This window comes from Ranitomeya imitator, chromosome 1 (genome assembly GCF_032444005.1).
Source record: "Ranitomeya imitator isolate aRanImi1 chromosome 1, aRanImi1.pri, whole genome shotgun sequence".
Lineage (NCBI taxonomy): Eukaryota > Metazoa > Chordata > Amphibia > Anura > Dendrobatidae > Ranitomeya > Ranitomeya imitator.
The window spans coordinates 841,166,354-841,180,891 of NC_091282.1; positions in this window are offsets into that span (position 1 = coordinate 841,166,354).

The following is a 14,538-nucleotide window of genomic DNA, read 5'->3' on the forward strand; positions in this document are numbered from 1 at the left end:
TTGTACTCACAGATTGCCTGAGTGCATGGACGATGCGCTCTTTAACATGCTGGTGGAGGGCTGAGATGGCTTTTCTCGAAAAGAAGTGTTGACTGGGTAGCTCATAGCGTGGTTCTGCATAGTCCATCAGGGCTTTGAAAACTTCGCTTTCAACTAACCGGTAGGGCATCATCTCTAATGAGATTAGTTTAGCAATGTGGGCGTTCAAACCCTGTGTACGCGGATGCGAGGATGAGTACTTCCTTTTCCTAACGAGAGTCTCATGTAGGGTGAGCTGGACTAGAGAGCTGCAGATCGTGGAACTAGCGGGGGTGCCGGTGGACATGGCAGACTGAGAGAGGGTTGGAGATAGTATTCTTGCTGGTGCCCTACATGCAGTGTTTCCTACTACGAAACTGGTGATTCCCTGACTGCTTTGGCCTGGCGATGATATCTGCACATTTGCTGCAGGTGGTGCGGGAAATGGTGGGCGTACAGTGAGGAAAGGGATGTAGCGTTGCTGACTAGCTTCATTGGCCGAGGGTGCTACAACCTTAAGGGATGTTTGGTAGTGAGTCCAGGCTTGCAAATGCATGGTGGTTAAATGTCTACGCATGCAACTTGTATTTAGACTTTTAAGATTCTGACCTCTGCTTAAGGTAGTTGAACATTTTTGACAGATGACTTTGCGCTGATCATTTGGATGTTGTTTAAAAAAATGCCAGACTGCACTCTTTCTACTATCGGATACCTTTTCAGGCATTGCAGACTGAGCTTCTTTAACCGGATGTCCACGCTGTCCTACAACTGGTTTTGCCACGCATTTTGGGCCAGATACGGGCCTGGCAGATGGAACCTTTTGTGATGTTGATGCCTTCTGCGGCTCCTCCTCCTCCGCTTCAGAGCTACTGCCGCCTGCACCCTGTTCCCCCAAAGGCTGCTAATCGGGGTCAACAACTGGGTCATCTATGACCTCCTCTTCTATCTCGTGTGCAACTTCGTCTGTGTCACCGTGTAAGCCGGTGGTATAGCGTTCATGACGGGGCACCATAGTCTCATCAGGGTCTGATTCTGGATCAGTACACTGCGAGGGCAATGTTCTGGTCTGAGTCAAAGGAACAGCATAGTAATCTGGCTGTGGCTGTGCATCTGTGCACTCCATGTCCGATTCAACTTGTAATGGGCATGGCCTGTTAACTGTTTCACTTTCTAACCCAGGAACGGTATGTGTAAAGAGCTCTATGGAGTAACCCGTTGTGTCGCCTGACGCATCCTTCTCTGTTGTTCTTGGTGAAGAAGACAAGGAAGCGACTTGTCCCTGACCGTGAACATCCACTAACGACGCGCTGCTTTTACATTTAGCAGTTTCAGAAGAGGAGGCAAAAGAGCTAGAGGCTGAGTCAGCAAGGAAAGCCAAAACTTGTTCTTGCTGCTCCGGCTTTAAAAGCGGTTTTCCTACTCCCAGAAAAGGGAGCGTTCGAGGCCTTATGTAGCCAGACAACGAACCTGGCTCAACAACTCGAGACTTAGGTGCTATATTGCTTTTCCCATGACCACCTGATGCTCCACCACCACTACCATCATTACCAGCTGGCAATGACCGCCCACGGCCACGACCTCTTCCACCAGACTTCCTCATTGTTTGAAAAACGTAACCAAACTAACGGTATTTGTTACTGTAAAACCAGTTACAAGTTGAACTCAAACTTCTGTTGGATTTATATATCCCTTTATAGGTGGGTCAGACTGCAGGGAAAATCAGGCCCAGTGTATAACAGTACACAGCTTCAGTGGCAGACAGATATGCCACTAACAGGAATGACGCTGATGCAGACACTAACAATTCAAATCTCCCCCTTTTTATTTTTTCTGGGAGAATATTGAAGAAATGTGGCCCACTCTCATACAGTATATGTTCTGTGGCACAAAATTTGAGACAGGTGGCACACACAGGAGTGGCATTGAAGCAGAAATGCCAATCTTAATCTCCCACTATTTTTTTTTTCAGGGAGAATTTAAAAGAAATCTGACCCAGTATTACACACTAGGTTTAATGTGGCACACAATTTGAGACAGGTGCCACACACAGGACTGACACTGATACAGATTTGCCAATTTTAATCTGCACTCTTTTCTTCTTCAGGGAGACTAGTGAATAAATCTGGGCCACTGTATTAGAGTATATTTTCTGTGGCAGAAAGTGGCTTGAAGAGATGTAATGAAACAAAAAAAAAAAAGGGACTGTCCTACAATTACTATCTCCCTGCAGTAATCTCAGCAATGTATGGCAGGCAGCAATAACAAGGAGTGGACTGCTGCACAAAAAAGTCAACAGTGTGGACAAACAAACATGGAAGCTGTGCAGAAAGGAAGGAGCAACAGGACTTGTGCTTTGAAAAAAGCAGTTGGTTTGCACAGCGGTGTACACACAGCAATGCAGCTATCTGGGATCCTTCTAGGGCAGCCCAATGAGCTACAGCGCTGAGGAAAAAAAAATGTAGCCTCCACTGTCCCTGCAAACAAAAGGTGGTGTTGGACAGTGGAAATTGCTACAGCACAAGTGGTTTGGGGGTTAATGGACCCTGCCTAACGCTATCCCTGCTTCTGACGAAGCGGCAGCAACCTCTCCCTATGCTCAGATCAGCAGCAGTAAGATGGCGGTTGGCGGGAACGCCCCTTTATAGCCCCTGTCACGCCGCAGAAAGCAAGCCAATCACTGCAATGCCCTTCTCTATGATGGTGGGGACTGAGACCTATGTCATCACGCTGCCCACACTTGCGTCCACCTTCATTGGCTGAGAAATGGCGCTTTTCGCGTCATTGAAACGCGACTTTGGCGCAAAAGTCGCGTACCGCATGGCCGACCCCACACAGGGATCAGGTCGGGTTTCATGAAACCCGACTTTGCCAAAAGTCGGCGACTTATGAAAATGACCGACCCATTTCGCTCAACCCTAATCTTAAGCTTAATGTTTTATAAAAAATGTTTTTTTTTGCAACAGCTATTTCCATTTCATATATCTAATAACTGTTGGACACAGTAATGTTTCTGCCTTGAAATGAGGTTTATTGTACTAACAGAAAATGTGCAATCTGCTTTCAAACAAAATTTGACAGGTGCAAAAGTATGGGCACCCCACCAGAAAAGTGACATTAATATTTAGTAAATCCTCCTTTTGCAAAAGTAACAAATTGTTCTTGAGACGGAGCAAGAGAGACAGCGCATCATGCGTCTGCGCCGATGCCATTTGTGGATCTACCCCATCATGGCACAGAGAATGATGCGGGGAGTCTTTTCTACTTTATGCATGGAGCTACGAGGAGACCCAGAGAAGTTTTTCAGCTATGTGCGGATGAAAGCGGAAAACTTTGATGTATTGGTGGTGCGGATTGAACATCTAATAAGAAGGAGTGATACATATTGCAGATTCTCTATTACACCGTTTGAGCGTCTGATGGTCACTCTTCGATAAGCATTCTTTTTTTATGTACTCTTGTAGTGCACTTTGATTGATTGATATTTTGAATTTGCAGTAATTTTTGCCTTGCTTTTGTTCACAGATTTCTAGCTACTGGAGAATCCCTGTTTTCACTACATTTCCAGTTCAGACTGGGAATTTCAACCATATCTGGAATAGTGAGGCACACTTGCCGTGCACTGTGGGACTCTCTGCAAGATGATTTCATTCCACATCCCACAATGCAGACATGGTTGGCAGTAGCAGACAGATTCCAGGAAGTATGTCAGTTTCCCAATTGCTTGGGCGCGGTGGATGGGAAACATATCCTTATCGTGAAACCGGCTGGTTCTGGATCCGAGTATTTCAACTATAAAAAGTACTTTTCCATCGTGCTGATGGCCATCGCCAATGCGGATTACAAATTTGTAGTGGTGGGTATTGGGGCGTATGGCTGCTCAAATGATTCACAAGTTTTCAAACTGTCTTCTATGGGGCGGCATTTGTATGGACAAACCTTTCAATTACCCCCCCAAGACCACTGCCTCAAACCTCTGAGCCACCAATGCCATTTGTATGTGTTGGGGATGAAGCCTTCCAGCTTTCAGAACATCTTTTGAAACCCTACTCCAGCCGTGGTTTAAACAATACTAAAAGAATTTTCAACTGCCGATTCACACGTGCACGGAAAATGGTGGAGTGTGCGTTTGGGATCTCAACAGCCAAATGGAGAGTTCTCCTGACATCTATTAACTTGAAGACAGACACTGTGGATGAGGTAGTGAAAGCTTGTGTTGTCCTGCACAATTATGTGCTATCCAAGGAACAGATTTCCATTGAGGACCAGTCTGAACAAACCACCTTGGCTGATTATAGCAACCAAACGTATAGAAGTTCTGCCACTGTTTCCAGAATTCGGGATCAATTTACAGAATATTTTATTTCACTCGAAGGAACAATAGACTGGTAGGATGAGAGAGTTTGAACAATTTGTCTTTTTCCTTGTAACAAGTATTTTACCTTTCACCCAAGTTGTGTACCTGTTTGGTTTTACCTTTTACCCAAGTTGTATGTACTGCTACATACTTAGGCAGGTAACTGGTTCATGCAGCTTTACATGAACACCTGAGCCTTACACTATAGCTGGTCCGAATAACTAAATCAATTGTTACCATCCACCTCTCGTGTCTCCCCTTTTCCCCATAGTTTGTAAGCTTGCGAGCAGGGCCCTCACTCCTCCTGGTATCTGTTTTGAACTGTATTTCTGTTATGCTGTAATGTCTATTGTCTGTACAAGTCCCCTCTATAATTTGTAAAGCGCTGCGGAATATGTTGGCGCTATATAAATAAAATTATTATTATTATTATTATAAGTTGTGTACCTGTTTGGTTTTACATTTTACCCAAGTTGTGTACCTGTTTGGTTTACCTTTTACCCAAGTTGTGTACCTGTTTGGTTTTACCTTTTACCCAAGTTGTGTACCTGTTTGATTTTATCTTTTAACCAAGTTGTGCACCTGTTTGGGTTGTACCCAAAGTATTTTACCTCTGACCAATAAACCTTGTTTAACCAAAGTTTATCTATACCTTACAAAGAATAAATACAAAATAGCTGTAAACAACACAGTTTTATTTTTATTTTTTTTAAATAACAAAAACAAACTTTTATTTTGAAACACAAAAATAAACTTTATTTTGCAGCACACAAAACTAAAGATTGGAATAAGTTGGGGTGGAGATAGTGCTGGAGGGGCTGTCGGATAGGTACACTTCGACAGTGGGAGTGTGGAGAGAGGAATGTGTTGGTGGTGGGGAAGGATCAATAGGTAGTGGTGAAGGAGTGGAGAAGGCAATTGAGCGCGTGGACAGGAAAGTGGGATTGGGGTTAGGAGTTTGGTAGGATGGAGGGGTGTAGGTGATGTTTTGGGGGGATTGGGAGGCAGAAGCAGTGATGGGTGGAGAAGAGGGTTGGGAAGGAGGTGAAAGAGGCTGTTGGTAGTGGGCAGGGAGAGGAGGCACAGATGAAGTAGATGGGAAGTGGTATGGGTCGGAATCATCATATTGTTGAGAAGGGGCATGGGCGGGAGGCTGGTAGTGTGGCTGGTGGGAAGGGGCACAGGAACGCTGGAAGTGTTGTGGCTGGTGGGACAGGGCACGGGCACGATGTGGGTGATGGTGAGGTTGGTGGGATGGGGCACAGGCAGGTTGGTGGTACGGGTCAGGAGCATGGTAGTGGCTGTAGTGATGGACAGTGGAGGAAGGGGGGGCAGTTGCAGCATGGGTGGCTAGAGTCTCTGCTTTTGAGGCAATGAGCGCTAGAGTCGACTGGCAAGATTCCATTACTTGCATCTGCTGAGAAGTAGATAGCGTCTCCATTTGCTCAAGTACCGACTGGAAAAAAGTGTTGTTCGGTGACTGTCTTGCCTCTGAACGCATCGTTAACAGAAGTGTAGGCATCTCGAGTATGCTTTTATTTATTAAATTAAAACCTGCAGCCATTTGCTCAGACAAAACTTTCAGACAGTTCTGGAAGGATGCGTTTAGGTGTAAGAACTCGGGCGCATAATTATGTACCTGACCCCATTGCCGATGGCGCCCCGATGCTACAGGTGTAATAGAGGTGGCAGCAGCAGAGGGGTGGAGTACAGGAAACACTATATCCTTACCAGCAGATACATGCAATGGAACCGGCCAGGATGCTCCAGCGCTCGCGGATGGAACAGAGGGATCTGATGTGTGGGAAGGCTGGGAAGGTGCAGAGTGGGAGCGAGCATAAGGGCAGGCACTGTCAAAGTGTCCCTCGGTGGGACTCCTGAGGGATCGCCCCAGAAGGATTCAACTGTGCTGTAGGCTCCCGAGTGCTGCCGACGGTGCTGTGGAACAAAAGAGAAAAAACAATTAATATACGGTAATTGCATGGCCCTGGCTGAAAGAGCAAAAGAGGGTTAGACACGTAAAACATTGGTTATCATCACATGTGGTGGGTAATATTTACCTTCGTGTCATAGTAACATAGTAACATAGTTAGTAAGGCCGAAAAAAGACATTTGTCCATCCAGTTCAGCCTATATTCCATCATAATAAATACCCAGATCTACGTCCTTCTACAGAACCTAATAATTGTATGATACAATATTGTTCTGCTCCAGGAAGACATCCAGGCCTCTCTTGAACCCCTCGACTGAGTTCGCCATCACCACCTCCTCAGGCAAGCAATTCCAGATTCTCACTGCCCTAACAGTAAAGAATCCTCTTCTATGTTGGTGGAAAAACCTTCTCTCCTCCAGACGCAAAGAATGCCCCCTTGTGCCCGTCACCTTCCTTGGTATAAACAGATCCTCAGCGAGATATTTGTATTGTCCCCTTATATACTTATACATGGTTATTAGATCGCCCCTCAGTCGTCTTTTTTCTAGACTAAATAATCCTAATGTCACCATCGTTGACCTGAGGAATGACAGGGCTTCCGCATACTTGTATTTGCTCCTGCCCCCTCCAGATCCACTCGGGGCCCGCATCTCTTTATTGAATTCCTTCTTAAAGCGATCCCTAATCGACCGCCACCGTTTGACAATCCTTTCACCTGTTAAAAAAGGAGAAACACAACTTGGTTAGAGAAAATACTTAGAATGCATCAAGAAAACTAAACAGAGTATACTTACGTTCTTGATTCTGGGCCCGAACATCAAGGTCCTCCCACTTCACTATAAGCTCTTGGCAGACTTGCTCCCAGAGTCGCCGGGTCACGATGATATCAGCATGGCGGCGGTCACCCATGTTCCTCAGCGGCTCCCTGTCTCGGACAAGATCGATGAGGAGGTCAATATGGAGGCCGACCTCCTCACCGTCAGAAGCACGCTGTGAAGCCTGTTAACAGAAAGGGAAAAAAATTAAAACTAAATTGTAAACCACATAAAGAATAAACCTTAAAATAAAAAAAACATATATGCTTACACGATGATGGCCTCCATGACTCTCACGCCGACGACCCTGGGAGCCCCTGGGAGGACCTCTGGATTGAGCACCAGAATCCGAACTCTAGAAGAGAAAAAAACATAACAATTATGTGTTTGTATGTGTTATTTTTTATGTGTAGTGTGCCATGTGATATCTATAATGATCATTTTTTATGTGTTGTGTGATGACTGAATTTATCAGTTTGTATGTGTTGTGTTCTATCTGTAAGTATCTTGTGTTGTTATGTGTTGTGTGTAGTGTGAGGTTGTGGTTCTGCGATACATCAAAGAAACATACCAATTGTGATCCCGCTCCAGGTCTTTCTCCACCCCTTCCCTCTTCTTCGGGGAGCACCTCTTGGACTGTGGCAGCAGCTTCCTACAAAGATGAAAAATGGCAAAATACATTAATATATACACATAATACACAAATACACACACACACACATATACACACACACATACACACACACATACATACACACACATACATACACACACATACATACACAAAAAAGAGAGAGGGAGAGAGAGCAAGAGAGCAAAATTATGTAAAAAACATATTTACCTCAGTGCGCTGCCGACGGGAGGGAGGGCTCCCAGAAGAAGACATGGCTGCTCTGGTACAGTCTGGCTGGCTGGGCTCTGTAGCAGGAGAGCTGGCTGGGCTCTGTGGCAGGTTATAGCTGGCTGGCCTCTGTGGCAGGCCCGTGGGTGGCTGGCCTCTGTGGCAGGTTATAGCTGGCTGGCCTCTGTGGCAGGAGAGCTGGCTGGGCTCTGTAGCAGGAGAGCTGGCTGGGCTCTGTGGCAGGTTATAGCTGGCTGGCCTCTCTGGCAGGCCCATGGCTGGCTGGGATTTGTGGCAAGAGAGCTGGCTGGGCTCTGTAGCAGGAGAGCTGGCTGGGCTCTGTGGCAAGTTATAGCTGGCTGGCCTCTGTGGCAGGCCCGTGGCTGGCTGGCCTCTGTGGCAGGTTATAGCTGGCTGGCCTCTGTGGCAGGCTCCTCTCCAGGATTGGCTGGCTGGGCTCTGTGGAAGGGTCCGCTCCAGGCTTGGCTGCCTGGGCTCTGTGGCAGGATTATAGCTGGCTCCGCTCTCTGGCTCTTTTGTCAGGTTCTTCAGTCTTGGCAGGGTGTGGGCTCTCTGGCTGGCAGTATGGCTGGAAATGAGTGAGGGCCTCAATGGCATTGCTTTATATGTGTGTCCTGGGGGCAGGCCCATAGTTTCTGAGCATGCTCAGTGTAAAAACACGGATGAGGCCGCCGAATCCGCCTTTTTCCGGATCCGGCGCAATCCAGCGTCCATAGACATACATTGTAGCGAAAAGCCGGAAAGGCCGGCTTTTTTGCCGCAGACAAAAAACGTTACAGTAGACTTTTTTCCAGACGCCAGAATCGATTGATCGCCGATCCGGCAAAAAAACCGGAAGGAACGCTGGACCATCGGGCGCAATCTGATTACATGATAATACAAGTCAATGGGGAAAAAATCGGTTCCGGTTTTTATTTTTTCCGGTTCCGGTTTTTCTCCAAAGAGTCGGATTTAGCCTGAAACAAAAAACCTGATGTGTGAAAGTAGCCTTATTTATTCCAAAGGGTGTGCAAAAAATTTTTTAAGTTGAGGGTGCCAACAATTTTGTCCAGGCCATTTGGGGACTTTGTGTGAAATTATATCCAATTTGCCATTTTTTTCTCTGTTTTTCTTTTGTGTGTTGTTTCAATACACACAAAGAATATAAACATGCATAAAATAGCTTGTGCAATTGCCATATTTTTCTGGGAGAAATACTTCATTTTCCGGAACAAATTCAAGTGTGCCAACACTTTTGGCCATGACTGTAAACAGTTCAATAGATTACATTGGTTACATACACTTTTGGTATACTCACACCAGTTCATCCGTTATTCACTGAATTGAATAGAGCTAGGGGGGATGGGATGCTGCGGGGGGGGGGGGGGGGAATGAAGCTCGTCTATTTAGTTCATGATGCTTTGTGGTGTTATGTTCACCAGAAATCTCACACCAGTCCCTGTTTTCTGGTATAATGCATGGAGGTGCACGCCAATCATCAGACGCTCCATAATCTCCATCACACCAGCTTATCAAGACCAGTGAGAAAAGCAGTGTCATTACTTTTTTAAACACTGTTAGGCTATGTTCACAGGCAGGTTTTTATGCAGAAAATAAGCTGTTTTTACAGTACAGCAAAGGCTATGAGATTTGGCATTTTTGAAATCTGAAGCATGTCAATGCTATTAGCATTTTTGCAGCATATTTTCACCCTTATCTAATATATAATTGCCTAGAATACTACTTCCTGCAATTTGTGCCAACTTCCTGTCCGGAGCTAATGTCCGGAGCTAATGTCCGGAGCTAATGTCCGGAGATAAGTGACGTCAACAGTGTCCAGTGTCTGATTGGTTGCCGCCTGCTGCGAGCAACCAATCAGAAACATGCCGTACTGTGACACACTCCGCCCACCATTTTGGTGTGATTTTTGAATTTTTACCTCACAGCAAGTTTCTACTGTGTGGAGGCGGGCCCAGTGACGTTGCTCTTCAAGCTCCTGCCGAATTTCGTCAAAAAAATGATAATACCATTTACCAAAACTATATATATTTAGTTGTGAAGTGGTTCAGTGACATTTTCACACCAATTTTGAACTTTTGTTTGGTGTTTTCTCCATATACTGCCTATTATTCACTGACTGTTATACTGAGAGACTGCCGTTTATTAACCTCTTCTTTGCCACATTGGGTATATTGCTCTATTATTTGCCACATAAGGACATTGTCCATTATTGCCCAGCAATTTCTTAAATAACAAGAATTGTCAAGAGCTGGTAAGTGCAGCCATTTTTTGTTCTTTCTTACTATTATTTATTAATTGTATTATTCTTACATTTGAATAAATAAAGTATATATGGATTCTAGACTCCCGATTCTTTAGAATCGGGCTGCCATCTAGTCTACTATATAATTGTCTAAGGGTCACTTCCGTCTGTCTGTGTGTCCTTCTGTCACGGTTATTCATTCGCTCATTGGTCTCGGCAGCTGCCTGTCATAGCTGCCGCGACCAATCAGCGACGGCCACAGTCCGGAAAAAAATGGCCGCTCTTTCCTCCCCGCAGTCACTGCCCGGCATCCGCATACTCCCCTCTGGTCAGCGCTCACACAGTGTTAATGGCAGCATTGACCGCGGTGTAACGCACTCAGTTAACGCTGCTATTAACCCTGTGTGACCACCTTTTTACTATTCATGCTGCCTATGTTAAAAATAATAAAAAAATAAAAAATAGTTACATAGTCACCCTCCAGTGGCCCCCCCGGATCAGGAACCCGCGACGCCCGGTGACCGCTGCATGCATTGCGGTCTCACGAGATGTTGACGTACGGTCTCGCGAGACCGCTACGTCATCATCGCGCGAGACCGCAATGCAATCTTCAGACCGGACCGTGCGCCAAGCATCGGGAACCGGCCGCTTCGATCCGGAGGCTCCAGGAGGTGAGTATTTAACTATTTTTTATTTTAATTCTTTTTTTTTTAACAGGGATATGGTGCATACTATGTGACTGTGCTGTATACTACGTGACTGGGCAATATACTACGTGGCTCTGTGCTGTATACTACGTGGCTCTGTGCTGTATACTACGTGGCTCTGTGCTGTATACTATGTGACTGGTCAGTATACTACGTGACTCTGTGCTGTATACTACGTGGCTCTGTGCTGTATACTACGTGGCTCTGTGCTGTATACTATGTGACTCTGTGCGTAGCTGGGCAATATACTATGTGACTGGGCAATATACTACATGAACTACGTGGCTGGGCAATATACTATGTGGCTGGGCAATATACTACGTGGCTGGGCAATATACTACGTGGCTGGGCAATATACGTGGCTGGGCAATATACTACATGAACTACGTGGCTGGGCAATATACTACGTGGCTGGGCAATATACTACGTGACTGGGCAATATACTACGTGACTGGGCAATATGCTACGTGGCTGGGCAATATACTACGTGGCTGGGCAATATACTACGTGACTGGGCAATATACTACGTGGCTGGGCAATATACTACGTGACTGGGCAATATACTATGTGACTGGGCAATATACTACGTGGCTGGGCAATATACTACATGGCTGGGCAATATACGTGGCTGGGCAATATACTACATGAACTACGTGGCTGGGCAATATACTATGTGGCTGGGCAATATACTACGTGACTGGGCAATATACTACGTGACTGGGCAATATACTACGTGGCTGGGCAATATACTATGAGCCTGGGCAATATACTACGTGACTGGGCAATATACTACGTGGCTGGGCAATATACTACGTGGCTGGGCAATATACTACGTGACTGGGCAATATACTACGTGGCTGGGCAATATACTACGTGACTGGGCAATATACTACGTGGCTGGGCAATATACTATGTGGACATACATATTCTAGAATACCCGATGCGTTAGAATCGGGCCACCATCTAGTAAAGCAATAAAACAGTAAAAAAAGACATGATTTTTTGTTGTGTTTTTTGTGTATAAAACTAACTTTATTAAATATGCACTGTAGACAAGTAATCCACACCAATAAAGCTAAAAAAAATATGTAAAAAGACAACAAAAATGCCACAAAACCTGTGTTTTGAACGCATAATTTTTACTGCCAAGAGAGCAGGTTTTGACTGCAGAAAAAAAATGCTGTGAAAACACTGCATGTGAACATAGCCTTAATTTGTTTTCAGGCAAAAAACCCAGAATAGTAATATGAATAAAAATATAGAAAGATTTATTCATTCATTTTCAACAAGAGAACCTGCTTTCTGATTGGTTGCTATAGGTCAGTAACAAAACTTCTGATTACAGTCAATATGAATGATGGAGACAAACTATTTGTTCCGACTCATTTAAAGGGGGTGGCAAAGACTTTAACATTGATGGCATGTCATTTCGATAGCTAATCAGCTGTTTCGATGTTGGTGGTGGCCAGAACTGCTTTGTTAAGGAGCTGCACAGCTCCATCAACTATATAGTGGCTGTGGCTGGGTACTGCGCTTATAGGAGGTGGACGTGAAGTATTCGGCAGCGAGTAGCGACCACTATTTCGTTGACAGAACTGTGCTACGCAGCTCAATTACTGAGTAGTTCCGTCAACCTTCAACACCATGCTCAGCTGTTTTGATAGGGTGGCGGGTATCACATCTCCACTGATCAGAAAATTGATGACCTATCTTAACCCCTTAACCCCCGGAGGTATTTTCGTTTTTGCATTTACGTTTTTTGCTCCTCTTTTTCCAGAGCCATAACATTTATATTTTTTGATCAATATGGCCATGTGAGGGCTTGTATTTTGCGGGACGAGTTGTACTTTTGAAAAAGAGCATTGGTTTTAGCATATCGTGTACAGGAAAATGGGAAAAAAATTCCAAGTGCGGTGAAATTGCAAAAAAAGTGCAATTCTACAATAATTTTTTGTTATGCTTTTCTATTATGTTCACTAAATGCTAAAACTGACCTGCCATTATGATTCTCCAGGTCATTATGAGTTCATTGATTTTAACATATCGTGTACTGGAAAATGGGAAAAAAATTCCAAGTGTTGTGAAATTGCAAAAAAGTGCAATTCCACAATTGTTTTTGTTTTGCTTTTTTACTATGTTCACTAAATGCTAAAACTGACCTGCCATTATGGTTCTCCAAACCACTGTGAGTTCATAGCACCAAACATGTCTAGGTTCTTATTTATCTAAGTGGTGAAAAAAAATCCAAAGTTTGGAAAAAAAATTGCTCCATTTTCCGATACCCATAGCGTCTCCATTTTTCATGATCTCGGGTTGGGTGAGGTTTTTTTTTTGCATGCCGAGCTGATGTTTTTAATGATACCATATTGGTGCAGGTATGCTCTTTTGATCACCCATTAATGCATTTTAATGCACTGTTGTGGGAACCAAAAAATGTAACATCCTCACCTGCAACCTGTTTGCTTGTATTCAGTGAGTGTACATAAAATCTGAGTGAATTCTGGGATCCAGACAGACTCTTGCATCTTTCATCCAGCCCCTGACATTAATGAATTGTGAGTCATGGGGAAAGCAAAAGAATTGTCAACGTATCTACGGGAAAAGGTAGCTGAACTGTATAAAACAGGAAAGGGACACAAAAGGATATCCAAGGAATTTATAATGCCAGTCAGCAACGTTCAAACTGTGATTAACAAATGCAAAATCAGGGGCTCTGTAAAAATAAAACCATGGTCAGGTACACCAACAAAAATGTTGTCCACAACTGCCAGGAAAATTGAAGGGGATGCAAAAAAACCCCACAAATAACATCAGCTGAAATACAGGACTCTTTTCAAATTAGCAGTGTGGCTGTTTCAAGATGTACAATAGGAAGGCACTTGAAGAAAAATGGGCTGCATGGTCGAGTCGCCAGAAGAAAGCCATTATTGTGTAAATGCCACAAAGTATCTCACCTACAATGCACAAAACAGCACAGAGACAAGCCTCAAAACTTCTGGAACAAGGTAATTTGGAGTGATGAGACTGAAATTGAACTTTTTGGCCACAACCATAAACATTACATTTGGAGAGAGGTCAACAAGGCCTATGATGAAAGGAACACCATTCCTACTGTAAAGCACCGAGGTGGATTGCTGATGTTTTGGGGATGTCTGAGCTACAAAGGCACGGGAAACTTAGTCAAAGTTGAAAGATGGATGAATGCAGCAGGTTATCAGCAAATACTGGAGTCAAATTTGCACTCATTAGCACATGGGACGCACTTGAACATTCCAACATGACAACAATCCAAAACACAAGGCCAAGTCAACCTGTCATTAACTACAGCAGAACAAAGTAAAGATTCTAAAGTGGCCATCTCAGTCTCCTGATCTCAATATCATTGAGCAACTCTGGGGAGATCTCAAGAGCGCAGTTCATGCTATACAGCCCAGGAATTTACAGGAGCTAGAGGCTTTTTGCCAAAAAGAGTGGGCAGCTTTACCATCTTAGAAAATAAAGAACCTCATCCACAACTACCACAAAAGACTTCAAGCTGTCATTGATGTTAGAGGGGGCAATACACGGATCAAGAAACGGTGTATGTGAACTTTTGATCAGGGTCAGT